Here is a 15358-nt window from a genome sequence, read left to right as displayed (position 1 = left end):
TTGTTTTTATTTTATGTAGTTGCAAATCATTTAGATTCACCCAGATATATTCAATTTTCATTATTCTTTGTTTCTTTCTGCATCTCCAGAAACCCATCTCCAAACCATTTGAATCTTTCCTTCCCCTAGAAAGATGCTTTTCAATATTTCCTTTAGTGTAAGTCTTTTGGAAAAAAATTTTCCCATTTTTTGTTTGTCTGAAATGTATCATGTCACCACTCCTTAAAAACCTTGATTTGTAGGTATAGAATTCTAGATTAGCAGTTATATTTTTTCAGCATTCTGGAGATAAAATTCCAATATATTTTGGCTCCCATTATTTCTATTTTGAAGATGGCTGTCAGTCTAACAGTGGCTCCTTTTAGTCTGCTTTTACTTAACTTTGGCAGCTCTTATAATTTTTGTTTGCTCGCTTTTGTCTCTGGTTTTTAACAGATCTTCTTATGTGCCTAGGTGTGGATTTCCTCTTATTTCTCTTTAGGGTTCCTAGAGCTTTAGAATCTGTGCTTTGGTATCTCTTACTAGGTTTGAAAAGTTCGCTGCCTTTGTCTCTTAAAGTATTGCTACCAATCTATTCTCTCTCTAATCCCCTTTGGGGACTCCAGCTACACTCACGTAAGACCTAAGCCTCACTGTCTTCACTTTGCTTCTTTATGTTTTCTTCCATATTTTTCATTCTTTTTTTCTCTCTATGCTTCCTTCTGAAAATTTTTCTTTTGCTAACCAACACTTCTCAAAATTTAATGTCTTTAAAATCATTTGAGGTTCTTATTAAAATAGAATTCAGATTCACTGAGTCTGTGGTGGAGCCAAACATTTTGCATTTCAAAAAAGCTGCCCCACAGAAAGAGGACACTAGATAAGAACTCAGGAAATACTAGTAAAGCATGGACTTTAGTTAATACAAATGTATCTAGCTATCTTTGCAACTTTTCTGTAAATCTAAAGCTAGTCTATTGTAAAATTAAAATCATATTTTAAAAAATGTTTTGAGATTATGTCAATGATGCTGGTCTACAGATCAAAGCTTAAGTGATTGAGATTCTAACTGATCTTCCAAGACTGACCTCCAGACAGCCTTAATTATGTAAGCAGTAGACCTTCTGACACCTTCTTGGTGTGTATGTGTGGTGTTATCTGTCTCAACATTCAAACCAAATTCCGGATAGGGATGAATGCATCTTCAGGCTGGCTAAAACAGTCTACATGTGTCTTAGCCAGTTTTGTGCTGCCATAATATAATATCAAAGGTGAAGTAATTTATGAAGAACAGACATTTATTTTTTATAGTTCTGGAGGCTGGGAAGTCCAAGATTAAGGTGTCAGCAGGTTGAGTTGTTTGATGAGGGCCCAGTTTTTGCTTCCAAGATAGCAACTTGAACAAGGGCATGCCCTTACATGGCAGAAGAGTCCAAACCCACTTTTGCAAGCCCTTTTTATAGCAGAACTCATCCATTCATGAGGGCTCTGCCTCCTGTTAGGCCCCATGTCCCAACACTGTTGTATTAGGGATTAAGTTTCCAACACATCAGTTTTGACGAACACATTCAAACCATAGCAATGTTCTATTTAGGAGACCAAGATTATATAGCTTGATTTATAAAAAAAAATACAAAACTCCAGGCCAAGCACAGTAGCTCACACCTATAATCCCAACACTTTGGGAGGCCGAGGCAGGCAGATGGCTTAAATTTGGAGTTCGAGGCCAGCCTGGGCAACACGGTGAAACCCCATCTCAACAAAACATACAAAAATTAGTCAGGCATGGTGGTGCATGCCTTTAGTTCCAGTGCTCAGGAGGCTGAGGTGGGAGGAACACTTGAGCCCGGGAGGTCAGCTGAGATTGTGCTGCTGAACTCCAGCCTAGGTAAAAGACTGACACCCTGTGTCAAAATAAATAAATAAATAATACAAAACTCAAATATATACTGCTTACAAGAGATGTATCTAAAACACAGAGATACAAGAAGATTGCAGATAAAGGATTGAAAAAGATAACAGGGAAATTACTAGATTAATATCCAAAGATAAAGGACTTTTAGGTAGACTGAATTATCAGAGATAGTGACATTACAAAAAATTAAATTATTCAACTCAGAGGATGATGTAACTATTCTAAAATTGCATGTGTCTAATGAAAGAGCCTTGAGACATAAATGCACGAATCAAGTTTCCAACACTAAGAGAAACAGAAATGTGTGATCATAGTGAGAAATTGTTACACAACTGTTTCAACAACGGACAGAACAAAGAAACAAAAATCCAGTAGAGATAAAGAAAATATAAACAACATGATTAGAAAACTGACAGAATGGACAAATTTTCTACATTGCATACCAAAAATGTAAAAGATGCATATGGAATATTACAAAACATTGGCCAAATGGTAGTTGCACGGAGCTTTCCTTTTTGATAAATCATTGAACTGTACATTTTCATTTTATGCACATTACTGTTTGCATAGTGTTTCTCATAATGGTCTGCAGGTTTCCTGTCTAGAACTTATAAGACCCTCCATGGTGTCAGAGACACAGGCTTTTTCTATCTTGTTCCACTATATATACATCTTCTGTATTTAAGGCTACACCTTGTCCAAATGGCTGCTGAAATTTCTAGCAATTGAAACACATCCCAAACATAGGAAAGAGAAAAATGGAAGGGGGATTCACAACCTCCCTTTAAAAAACCCTTTCTAGAATTTGCAGGTACTGTTTCTGCTTATATCTCATTGGCCAGAACTTAGTTATTTTCACACCTAGCTCAACAAAAAATTTCAGAATGGAGTCTTTATTTCAGTTGGCCATGTGCCCAGAAAAAAATAAAATAAAATAAAAGGAGGGGGAGGATTCTATTTTGCTACACAGGGGAGATAAAAATGTTACATAGATATGAAAATAAAGAAGGATTCTGATCTTATTTAATGGATTTTTTTCCCCCAGACCCAGACTAACATCAACATATACAAAGACAGACTTTACTCCCAAGGACTCCTCTTTGCCTATATTCCTTTGGCATAGTATGAGGGGATGGGGGTCGATTGAATCGGCCAGAGAGAAACAGGCAAGTTTATTCACTTGACTTGGCTTCATAACTGCACCCATACCCTAAACATACTACTTTTAACGAGTAGGCTGCAGAGGTCTTGCTTTTTTGAGTTAAGATGAGTGAGTTGCATGGAAACTGAAGTCATTAATAAATAGAGCATCTATTCCATGTACGATGTCCAAGTCTAAATCAAATGCAACTGTTGAAAGGCCAGATGTTATTCCCATTGCTCTATTTCAGTGTTTTCCTGGAAGTGATCTCACCCTGATGGTAATGCCGTTGTCCAACTGTGTATGCTATTTATATCTAGAACCCCAGCTTTCAGGTTTAAAATGCTTCAAACTGCAAATAACTATTGCTTTGAGTGCTGAGACTGTCAGGGGGAATTTAAACAGAATCCTTGAGTTGTGATGTGTTAACCTGTATGGCTGTCAGGAAGGGAAGAATTTACGTAACTTGTAAACATGTAAGTATATTGTGATAGAGTTCTAATGCATAGCTCTGAGAAGCACCTCATTCATATTCACCAATGGAGGGAATCAAAGACTTCACTGTCCCCTCTGTGAAGAAGAATTCAACCGCAATTAATTATCTCCTACAGATTAAAAAGTGTATAAGCCCAAAGGAATATTGGTTAGAGCCATAAACAGTGCCAATATTTAAAAAGAAAAGACCCTCAGGAAAAAATGTGATGATGTCTTTTATCTGGTGTATTAAAACAAGAAAATACATCAGATAAAAAACATCATCAAACTTTATTTATTCATGTATTTATTTATTTTTGAGACAGAGTTTTGCTCTGCCGTCCAGACTGGAGTGCGGTGGTGTGATCTTGGTTCACTGCAACCTCCACCCCCTGGGTTCAAGCAATTCTCCTGCCTCAGCCTCCAGAGTAGCTGGGATTACAGCTCATTTTTGTATTTTTAATAGAGATAGGGTTTCACCATGTTGGCCAGGCTGGTCTCAAACTCCTGGCCTCAAGTGATCTGCCCACCTCGGTCTCCCAAGTGCTGAGAGTACAGATGTGAGCCGCTATGCCCTGCCCACACTTCAAAATTTGGAGGCAAAGAGAGTCGTCATGAGAAAATAATCTGTTTTGGAGAATATCATAGATTTTTTTTTTTTTTTTTTACAAACAATTAACTTTGTAAAATATTTTGGTTTATGCATCATCTCACAAAAACATTATTGGTATAGAGGTGATTATGATGCAGTTACTAATGCATCTATAGCTGCATACGCTTTTAATAGATCATTTATATTATAGATGTAAATAGAACATTTAGCTGGTCCTTTGAATATCAACATGAAGACAGCTAATGCCTAAGGCTGATAAACAAAAAAAAGCTAACATTTCTGAGGGACTTCCTCTGAGGCAGGTCCTGTGCTAAATGGTTTATATGCTTTATCTCACCCAATAGGAGATTCTATTATGGTCTCCAATTTCAGCAGAGGAAAGGGAGGTGTGGGGAGGGGATATCACTTGCCCAAACCCATGTGGCTCTTGAGAGGTGGAGCTGGGACTTGAGTCCAGGTCTGCTGGCTCCAGAGCCTGTCTCTGTAGCACCAGGTGGCACCGCCTGGGATTAAGTGAGACATACACGCTGTGAGAGCTTAGTCCACTGCTTGACCCATACTGAGCAGCCAACAAAGGCAAGATGAAGGACACTTACACAGAAGCAGACTAAGGCAGGCTGCAATCCACACCCCACTCACAGCACTGAAGGCTCCCAGAACACAGTCTAGGTCGTGAAAGTTGGTGGGAACCTCTGACTGAGGGTCCCTTTTGGTCCTATCTGTTTCCCAGTTATCTCCAGGTCGCAAGCCTGCCTGAGTCACGGACAGGCTAAATGGCTTCGGGACCAATCCCTTCTCCTTTCTGGACTGGACTTTCCTCCGTAAAAGGAGAGGATTTGACTAGAACGATTCCTAAGCTTTCCCCCTGCTCTTAACTTCTACCACCCAAGTCATCTCTAAGCTTTTGCCTGTAAAAATTAGCCAGAAGCCCAGGGACGCCCGTACGCGCCCTGAACATGTAGGAAGGGATTAACTGTCCTAATGAAAAAGACAGCAGTGCCCTGTGAGAATCAGCATTTTCCACAAAGGATGAACTCTGCTTCGATGGCAACAGGCCATGGTGGCAAAACTGCAAACTTCTAGTGTGGGCATGCCTCAAAACCAGAGGGCCAGGGCAGACCTTTAGAATAGCTGATGGAATCGAATTACTCCACCGCCTTTCACGATCCTGGCCCTTTCCGGCCCACATGCGTCAGTCGGGATGGGAAATGCACGCAGGCTGCTGCTCTGGAGTGGCAGAAGGGCCGAAGTCCGCTCAGCGGCGCCCACTAGTGGAAGGCCACAGAGCGGCGGTGCGGCGTGGCAGGCACTGTGAAGCTGCAAGTCTGCCCTTGCATTGCGCATAGGGAAACAGAGGGAGAAAGCGAACAGTACCTTGTAAGGCGACCAGGGGCTGAGAGGCAGAGTTGACCTCTTGGCAGCCATTTTAGTCCATGAAGAAGTTCCCTCTGTACAACATACTAATTTTTCTTCATTGTAACCTAACACATAGTATTTATTTGTTGCAAGATGCTGGTCACCATATTAAAAGAAAGTGCAAATTTATTCTATTTTTTTAATCCAAATAAAAATAAAACATCTGGAGAAAATCTTGGTTCTTTTGATTCTGCCATTGTTCAATAACTGTGTAAATGAATGCTTGGGATCCCTGCTCCCATGAATATTTTATTAGGGGCAAATGGTTTATAGAGGTAAGTAATGTTGGAAATAAGAATTATTTGGCAGATATTTTAAACTCTTCATGGGTGACTGGGATGCATATTGCAAATTCTCAAACATCAAAAATCTGACAAAATTCATCAAATAGTCTCAAAATAAGTTAATGGTAGTAATGTCATTTATTTACTGGATAATTAACCGACACTTTAAAAAGTTAAGCATGTTTGTGTTAAAGTAGTGTTTGACCATGTTGGGGGAATCAGAAACAATGCATCACCCAGTTCTTATCCTTGGAGAGGCTGCATTCTCACAGCGGAATGAAGTCTATGCAAAGGATACAAAATAAGACTACAATTCTGAAATAATTTAAGTGCCCCAGAAAAATGTCTGAGGGAGATCAGAGAAGGGGTGCAGATAAATCTAAAACAGGTAGGAGAACTTCATGCAGCAAGTAGGACTTGGGTTGAAACTTAAAGGATGAGAAGGGCATTTAAGTAGAAGGAGAGAAAGAGGAGCGTGTTCAGGGTAGTCAAAACTCACAAGGATGTACAGTGATGACTGAAGCAGGAAGGTGTTTTGGGAAAGAAAGAGGGCGTTCAGAGTCCTCCTGCCTGGCTCATCTCATTTATGACTTTAACTTCTCAAACTTCTCCCGTGTTGTCAGTTGGCTTCTTTCTTGCCACTTTTTAAATTTTTTATATTTTCCCCCTCTTTTTTAGCCTAGAACTCACGGTCAAGCTAGCTGGACCTGTGCTTTAGTGACCTTGCTCTCTTCCTGTGCTCTGCCTCCTGGGTAGCCAAACGCTGGAGGAGAGGGCACTGGGAAGCCAGGCTGCTTGGCAATTCTTCTGTCCAGTTGCCATTCATCAGCTGCAGTGACTAGCCCAAACATGTTTAATCTCAAGTTTACAGTCATTTCCTCACCATCCTCACACCTTTTACTTACCTCATCTCAGGAGATTGGTCTATACAACATGAGCTCCCCAACGTATCCTGTCTCCACTTTAAATTCTTCCTTGATTTTCATTCATTCTCCACCTGTGTCCCAAACCACTCCCTCACCTTCACACATCACATCCTCTGAGGCTCAATCGTTAGGTCCTATGACTCTCTCATTTGAAGTGTCTCACAAAGAAGAGCACTGCCTTTGCTCTCAGGCATTCTGTGCTTTAGGTGAATGTGAAACATACCAGGGAAAAATCTCTGTTACATGCATTCAGACACAGAGCTCCTGTGATTCCCAGAGAGTGGGTATGAGAAGTGATCCCAGAGAGACTGCCCCTGGAGAGAGAAGAATGGATATAGATGACAGCCTCCCAGGAGTCAAGGTCAAACAGTCATCACTTAACTTGTCTGAGTTTTGGCACAAGCAAAGAGTAAGAACAAAGGAGGCAGTAAATGCAGAAGCAAAAAGGTGCTGTATTCTCTTTAAAAGCAGCACACTGAGCAATGAAGTCCCCTGAACTGTTAAATGGAAGATTTACATGCAATCCTACCTTTGGCAAAACAAAGTTTTCAATTTTTTTTTTTTTTTTGCAACAAGCTTTTGGGAAGAAAGGAACAAATTGGAACTTTTGACAATGAAAAAATGTCCCAAAATATTTGATATTGAGCAACAAAAGCACTCAGCCATTTTATAGGTGATTTTTGTTTCAAAAACCGTGGGTAAAAAAAATCCCTCTTTCAGCTAACATGGCTCTTAAAAGATACATTGCAACAACCTTTGCTATTAGTTATTGAAAATGTGGAGACCTCAGTTAACCTGAGTTTCTCTCCCTTTTGGGAGTCTCTCTGCTTGCTCCAGCACACCACCCACACTTCACTTTCCTCTGGTAGCCCTTCTGTTTCTGTATAGTTTGACCCTGGGAAAATAAAAGGACATGTGTAGAGTGCTCACAAAATGCAAAACATGCTAATGAATGTGGGAATTAGGGATGTTTCCCTGGCTCAATTCTTTCATTATGTCTTATTTCTCTTCTAACTCCTCGTCAAAAGCTTTAGATTAAACAGGCCATATGGAAAAGTTTTCAACGAGATTGTAATTAGGTATATGAAGCTTTCGTAAATTAAACCAACAAAACGAAATTTTTTTGAAATCCTATGAGGGCACTCACAGCTGCAGGCTCCCATGGCATGCTAAGCTCTGCTCCTGTTCTAGTTCAACTCCCGAAGTCAAAGGAGATAGTCAAATTCTTGTTCCTGAAGCAAAGGCACTAGGATGGTTTAATGGTTAGCTCTCTGTGTCAACTTGGCTTGGCCTTGGCACCCAGATATTTGGCCAAACGACAGTCTAAATGTCAATTTATGAGATGAGATTAACATTTAAATCAGTAGACTTTCGGTGAAGCAGATTACCCTTCATGATGTGAGTGGGCCTCATCCCATCAGTTGTAGACAATAAGAGGAAAAAGATGGAAGGTCCCTGAAAAAGAGGGAATTCTGCCTCTAGACTGCCTTTAGATTGCAAGATTCAACATCAACTCTTCCATGAGTCTCCCAGCCTGCCACCTGCCCTGCAGATTTTGGACTTGCCAGCTCCCACAATTTCACGAGCCAATTCCTTAACATAACTGTATTTATCTATCTACCTATCTACAAATATGTATAGCCCCCATTGGTTTTGTTTCTCTAGAGAGCCCTGACTAATACAGACAGGTGCTCTTTTGTTAATTGCAAGAGAAAACAGCATCTTCAACAGAAAGAAATTTTCTGAACTTGGAATCACAGAAGATGCTTCCAGGCTAAGACTGTTACATTTTCCCTGAAAATTTCTGTTTACCCTGTTGTCTGGCTAAAGTTCAATTTAGGTAGGGTGATGCACTCTGAAGGTCACATTTTCTCTCTTTTATGTCCAACAGATACAACCAAGTTTCTTTCCTTGATAGTTCTTATTTAGCAATAACAGAAGGGATTGTTTTATATCTCTGATATATGTGTTCATAAAAAATTTAAAGTAAACTTTGAAAACAGATAAAAACATGAATGTATTTAGTTCTTGCCCAAATGCTTTTAAACATCCAACAATTACTTCCCTATTCTCTCTCATAGCATCCAAAAGAAATATTCCTGGAGTAATTCCAGATCTCCCTGGAGTCAAATGAAATTCAGAAACTCCATCTTTATTGTTGGAAACAGGCAATTGGGGGCTTAGGCTTGGTTCCCAATGCCCTCTGAAATGCTTCACAGGCTCAACGAGCTACAGGGACACTCAGCACTCACTCCACCTGTCTGCCTCTTCCTGGGTCCGTGCTCACCCTCATTCTCACCTCAGGGCTTGTCCCCTCCTAGGTTCTCAGTCTTTCCAGATTGCTTTCCTCCTCACCCATCTTCACGTTCTTGCCGTGCTGAGTTCAGTGGCATGCACACACTGCACACTGGGTGTGGGATGGACTGAGTTATTAAACAGTGAAGTAGTATAGTAACCAACTGTGACAGTCCTTCTTGACAGTGTCTTCTTTCAGGAGGTATCGGTAGCAGGAGAGGGATTTTAATCCCTGAATTGACTACCTTCATTTCTTCCATTATCATTGTTGAGTTACCACTAGCTTAAGACTTTCCACTGGCCTGAGTCAATCATAACAATAGTGCCAAGAATGTGTGTGTTGTAACCTCTGGCAACACTCTGACCATGTCTGTGTGTGGTGTAATTTCAGGGTTCAAAGCTCAGTGGACCAAACACATCTGTCTACCATGGTCTAAAGTAATCTGTTTCCCTAGGTGGCCCCAGACTGTTTGCTTTCTGCTGGTCAAAGTACTAGCATGTGGTGAAACTAGGTGAGGAACTCTGCCCACTATAGTTCTGTAAGTATTAGACAGAATGAAGATTTTCTATTGACTGGGGTTTGGTACATTCTGGAATCTTAGAACCAAATGGTCAGTTTCCACACAAAATTCTCAGACAGAATTTTAAAACTAAGAAACTCTCATCTGAATTCAACAGATTTAAATACCAAGTAATTGTAGAGTCTTTCTTGATTGCCTATTTGTACCCAATGGAATGTAAAAAGCCATTATTGGTAAAAGTTCATGACTAATCTAAACATCATAGGCTAGAGTAATATTATTTTATTTTGTGTAAATGATTACCATTTTTTTGTTGGCCAAAATGTATGACAGAGACAGAGTTAATCAGTTCACAAGAGTTCTAGCTGTCGTACCTTTACGGCTTACAGGTACTCATATTACAATGATTCATATGAATAGTTGTAAGCTGTAAAGGTAGACGCTATAATTTACCAAGTTGTAAGAGATAAACTTCTCATTTTGGTTCTTGTCTTTTAGCACACAGTAGGTAGAAAGAGGGAGGACACTTACATTCTACATATGTACATATGTACATTTTACATGCATACTTTCCACAGGGTTGCAGATCTGGTAGCCAGATACAGTCACACAACTTCATGTAAGGACTGAATACAGAGTGGAGATGTCTACTGCTAGTAGAGTTCAATGTCTTTGAAGTTTTACATCACTTCCTTACTAAGTTATGTGGATTTTTGCATCCTATGCCGTAAGATGTCCACATTTGTTTTAATATAAAAATAATGATCATGAATATCAGCAAAAATGGTAGAGTAAGAACCTCTAAAAATTATTTCCTTCATAAAAATAATAAACAGGCAAAAATTGTCAGCATCAACTTTTTCACAACTCTAGAAATGAACCAATCCTGAGAGGACTTACTGAACACAAATGACTGAATCTTGATAAGAACAGTAAGCTTTATGGTATTTTGACTCACTAAAATCCTATCCACTGTTCACCAGTCTACATTTCAAACCAGTAGCCTGGCAGCAACTGGCAGAAGCAGAATACAGCTTGAGCTCTTTTGAAGCTCATTTCCAAGAATTATCGTTATTTGACTGTCAGTATGTCTTTCAAGGACCCCACTTGGAGGCTGTTTTTGAACTGACTTGGCGCTTTCCCTGTACAAATAGCCTTTCCCTCAGAGTGGTTGTTGAAAAACAATTACAAACAACTGCTTAAATTCACAGCTGCTTGAGATGGTGAATAAAAGTTGGGGTAAACAATAGATTAACCCAAAAGCATAAAAATAAAAGATAAGCTGTCCATAGAGACTTTGAAAAACTCCTACATATTCTTAAGAATCTAAAAGAACAAAGCCATGTGTGGGACTGTGTGCATGCCTAGAGCTGTGCAGGTGCTTAGGAAAGACATGAGAAGGCCCTAAGATACTATCTTGGGCTGACCTTGATGCTTTGCACAGCAGGGAGTGAAGGCTTAGGGAGAGTTGTAGACTGCCTGGCTGAATGTTGAAGGCATCCCTTAGCACACACAATAAACCCCTTAGCAAAGACAGGGATACTTATTGATTCCAGGTGTTTATGAAAATCTCTGTCTAAACATTAATTGGCCAAACATAAGCAGACACTTAGTGGCCACACATGACAAAGATTATGAACATTATAGAAATGCTTCAGAAAGGTCAGTAAATAAACAAAATCAACAACTACAGTAAAACAGAAACAACAGCAAACCTTGGAGATTTGGGAAAGGTTGGGAGGAAATGATTTCCAGAATTGCCACATGATGTTATTTTAAATGTTGAGTTTTCAACAAAGATGTATGAGACTTGCAAAGAGGCAAGAGATTATGGCACATACAAGAAAAAAAGCAATCAATATAGACATTGTCCCTTTGAAAACCAGATATTACACATACTAGACAAAATACTGTCAGTTATTTTAAATATGTTCAAAGAACTAAAGGAAACCATGTATAAAGAACTAAAGGAAAGTGTGAGAAAAAATGTCTTAACAAATAGGTAATACTAATAAAGAGATAAAAAATTACATATGAAAAATAATGAAATAAAAATTCTAGAGTTCGAAAGCAGAATAACTGAAAAAGATTCTCTAGAGAAGCTCAACAGCAGATTTGAGCAAATAAAAAAAAGAATCAACAAACTTGAAGATGTATTAATTGAGATTATCCAGTATGAGGAACAGAAAGAAAAAACAATGAAGAAAAATAAGGAAACCCTCAGAGACCTGTGGGACACTCCGTAGCACAAGAATATGTGCACAATGAGGGGAGGTGTCTAGAAGGATAGGAGAGAGAGAAAGCAGCAGAAAGAGTATTTTTAAAAATAACGGTTCAAAGTTTCCTAAATTTGATAAAAGGTATTAATCTTTCTATCCAAGAAGCTCAAGAAAATCCAAGTAGGGTAAATTCAAAAACTCAAAGATGACATATTATAATCAAATAATTGAAAGACAAGGCAAAAATAGAATTCTGAAAGCAATGAGAGAGGAAACTCATGTCACACAAGAGATTTTCAATGAAGTTAACAGTTTATTTATCATCAGAAACCATAGAAGCCAGAAGGCAGTGAGACGACATAGTACTGAAAGTACTGAAAGGAGGAAAAAAAACTTTCAGCCAAGAATTCTATACCTAGTGAAATTATCTTTCAAAAATTAAACAAAAACTGAGATGATTTCTTGCCAGCAGATCTTGCCGGCAAGAAACGCTAAGGAACTCCTTTAGGCATAAAAGAAACAACAATAGATACTAACTTGAATCCACACGAATAAAGAATACCAGTAAAAGTAAGTTCATAGGTAAATAAAGCAATTATTACAAATCTATGTGTTCATGGGTATACAAAATAGAAAGATGTACTTTTTATGACAAAGCACAGAGGAAGAGAGAAGGAATGAAGCTATGTAGGGAAAAAGTTTTATATATGATTGCAATTAAGTTGGTATTAATCTGAATTATATTATCATAAATAATAATCACCAATGCAACCACTAAGAAAATAACTAAAAAATATATAGTAAAAAATGACAATGAAATGAAAAGATATAAAAAATGTCTACTAAACATAAAAAAAAGTCAGTTATGGAGGAATGGAGGAACAAAAAGTCATGGCCTTGAATATAAAAAATTTGAAAGAATCCATCAAGAAATAAAAACTGCTAGTGCTCATGGTTACCTAGCTTGAAAAGGTTGTAGGATATAAGACATGCAGTCGACCTTTGAAAAATATGGGTTTAGACTGTGTGGACCCACCTAAAGACAGATTTTTTCAACAAATACAATCTGCCTTCGATACCCAAATGCAGATCAAAAATGCAGAATTCATGGGATGTGAAACCTGTGGCTAGAGGGCTGATGTTTTGTATATATGGGTTCCAGAGAGTCAACTGCAGGACTTGAATATGTGCAACTTTTGATATCTGTGGGGGTCTGGGAACCAATTCTCCATAGACACCAAAGCACAACTATATATACAAAAAGTAATTGTAGTTTTATTCCCTAGAAATGAACATTCTGGAAATGAAATTAAGAAAACTATTTCATTTATAACAGCATCAAAAAGAACAAAATAATAGTAACAACTCCAAGAAATGAAACACAAGATATATTCTGAAAACAATAAGATTATTGGAAGAAATTTCAGAGAATCTAAACAAGTGGAAGTACACCACGTTCTTTAATATGGGAAGAACTTAGTATTATTAAGATGGCAATACCTAAAATTCATTGAAAACCTTAATATAATCAAGATGGCAGTATTCCCTAAGTTGATCTACAGACTGAATTCAATTTCTATCACAGTTCAAGTTGCTTTTGTTCCCAGAAACCAACAAGCTGACTCTAAAACTCATATGGAAATAGAAAGGATTCAGAATAACCAGAGCCATTTTGTAAAAAGAAGAGCAAAGTGGAGTAAGTACTCCCACTTCCAGATTTCAAACCTTACTACAAATCAACACTAATGAAGACCGTATGTACTGGCATGGAATAGACATATAGGTCAATGGACCAGAATTGAGAATCCAGATATCAATTGATTTTTGACAAGGGTGCCAAGAAAATTTAATGGGAGAAAGAGTCTTTTATATTTTTTTAATCAACAAAAATTTATTTCATTAAGGATGAAGTTACATTCACATTTGTGTACAACCACAGTAAGTAAGGAAACAAATACTATCACCTTTCTTGCTGCAGTACCAGATGTTCAGTGACAGGCACACTTAAAGGCGGAGTCAACCCTGACAGGGGCTCGAGATCAGTCACAACTACTTCGGGGGAGAACACAAAGACCACCAGCTTTCTTGCCATGGTGCTGGATATTCAGTGTCAGGCTTACTTGAAGGCAAAGTCAACCCTAATGGGGACTCGAGATCAGTCACAAGTACTTCAGGGGAGAACACAAAGACCTCCAGATTTCTTGCTGTGGTGCCGGATGTTCAGTGGCAGGCTCACTTGAAGGTGGAGTCAATCCTGAGAGTGACTTGAGATAAGTCACAAGTACTTAGGGGGAGAACACAAAGACCACCAGCTTTCTTGCTGTGGTGCCGAATGTTCAGTGACAGGCTCACTTAAAGGCAGAGTCAACCCTGACAGGGACTAGAGATCAGTCACAACTATTTGGGAGGAGAATATAAAGACCACCAGCTTTCTTGCTGTGGTGCCAGATGTTCAGTGGCAGGCTGGTATTAAGGCAGAGTCATTCCTGATGGGGGCTCGAGATCAGTCACAAGTAATTGGGAGGATAATATAAAGACTGCCAGCTTTCTTGCTGTGGTGCTGGGTGTTCAGTGGCAGGCTCACTTGAAGGTGGAGTCAATCGTGATGGGGACTCGAGATCAGTCACAACTACTTGGGAGGAGAACACAAAGAACACCAGCTTTTTTGCTGTGGTGCCGGATGTTCAGTGGCAGGCTCACTTGAAGGTGGAGTCAACCCTGATAGGGACTCAAGATCAGTCACAACTACTTGGGAGGAGGAAACAAAGACCGCCAGCTTTCTTGCTGTGGTGCCAAATGATCAGTGACAGGCTCAGTTGAAGGTGGAGTCAACCCTGACCCGGCCATGAGATCAGTCACAACTACTTGGGAAGAGATCATAAAGACCACCAGCTTTCCTGCTGTGGTGTCAGAAGTTCATTAAGTGGCAGGCTCTATTGAAGTAGGAGTCAACCCTGATGGGGACTCCAGATCAGTCATAAGTACTTGAGAAGACAACATAGAGACTGCCAGCTTTCTTGCTGTCATGCTGGCTGTTCAGTGGCAGGTTCACTTGAAGATGGTGTCAACCCAGATGGGGACTCAAGATCAGTCAGAAGTTCATGGAAGGAAAACACAAAGTCTGCCAGCTTTCCTACTGTGGTGCTGGATGTTCAGTGGCAGGCTCACTTTAAGGTGGTGTTAAATCTGACGGGGTCACAAGATCAGTCACACTACTTGGAAGAATACCAAGACTGTCAGCTTTCTTGCAATGGTGTCGGATGTTCAGTGGCAGGCTCACTTGCAGGTGGAATCAACCCTGATGGGGACTCCAGATCAGTCAGAAGTACTTGGGTGGAGAGCACAAAGACCACCAGCTTTCTTGCTGTGGTGCTGCATGTTCAGTGGCAGGCTCACTTGAAGGCGGAGTCAACCCTGACTGGGACTTGAGATCAGTAACAAATACTTGGGAGGAGAATATAAATACTGCCAGCTTTCTTGCTGTGGTACCTGATGTTCAATGGCAGGCTCACTAGAAGGTGGAGTCAATCCTGACGGGGACTCGAGGTTAGTCACAACTATTTGGTAGGAGAACA

The sequence above is a fragment of the Aotus nancymaae genome, unplaced genomic scaffold (genome assembly GCF_030222135.1).
Source record: "Aotus nancymaae isolate 86718 unplaced genomic scaffold, 86718_ANA_hifiasm-v0.15.2.pri h1tg000064l_1, whole genome shotgun sequence".
Classification (NCBI taxonomy): Eukaryota; Metazoa; Chordata; class Mammalia; order Primates; family Aotidae; genus Aotus; species Aotus nancymaae.
The sequence above is the reverse complement of the archived record's forward strand: the minus strand, read 5'-3'. Positions refer to the sequence as shown.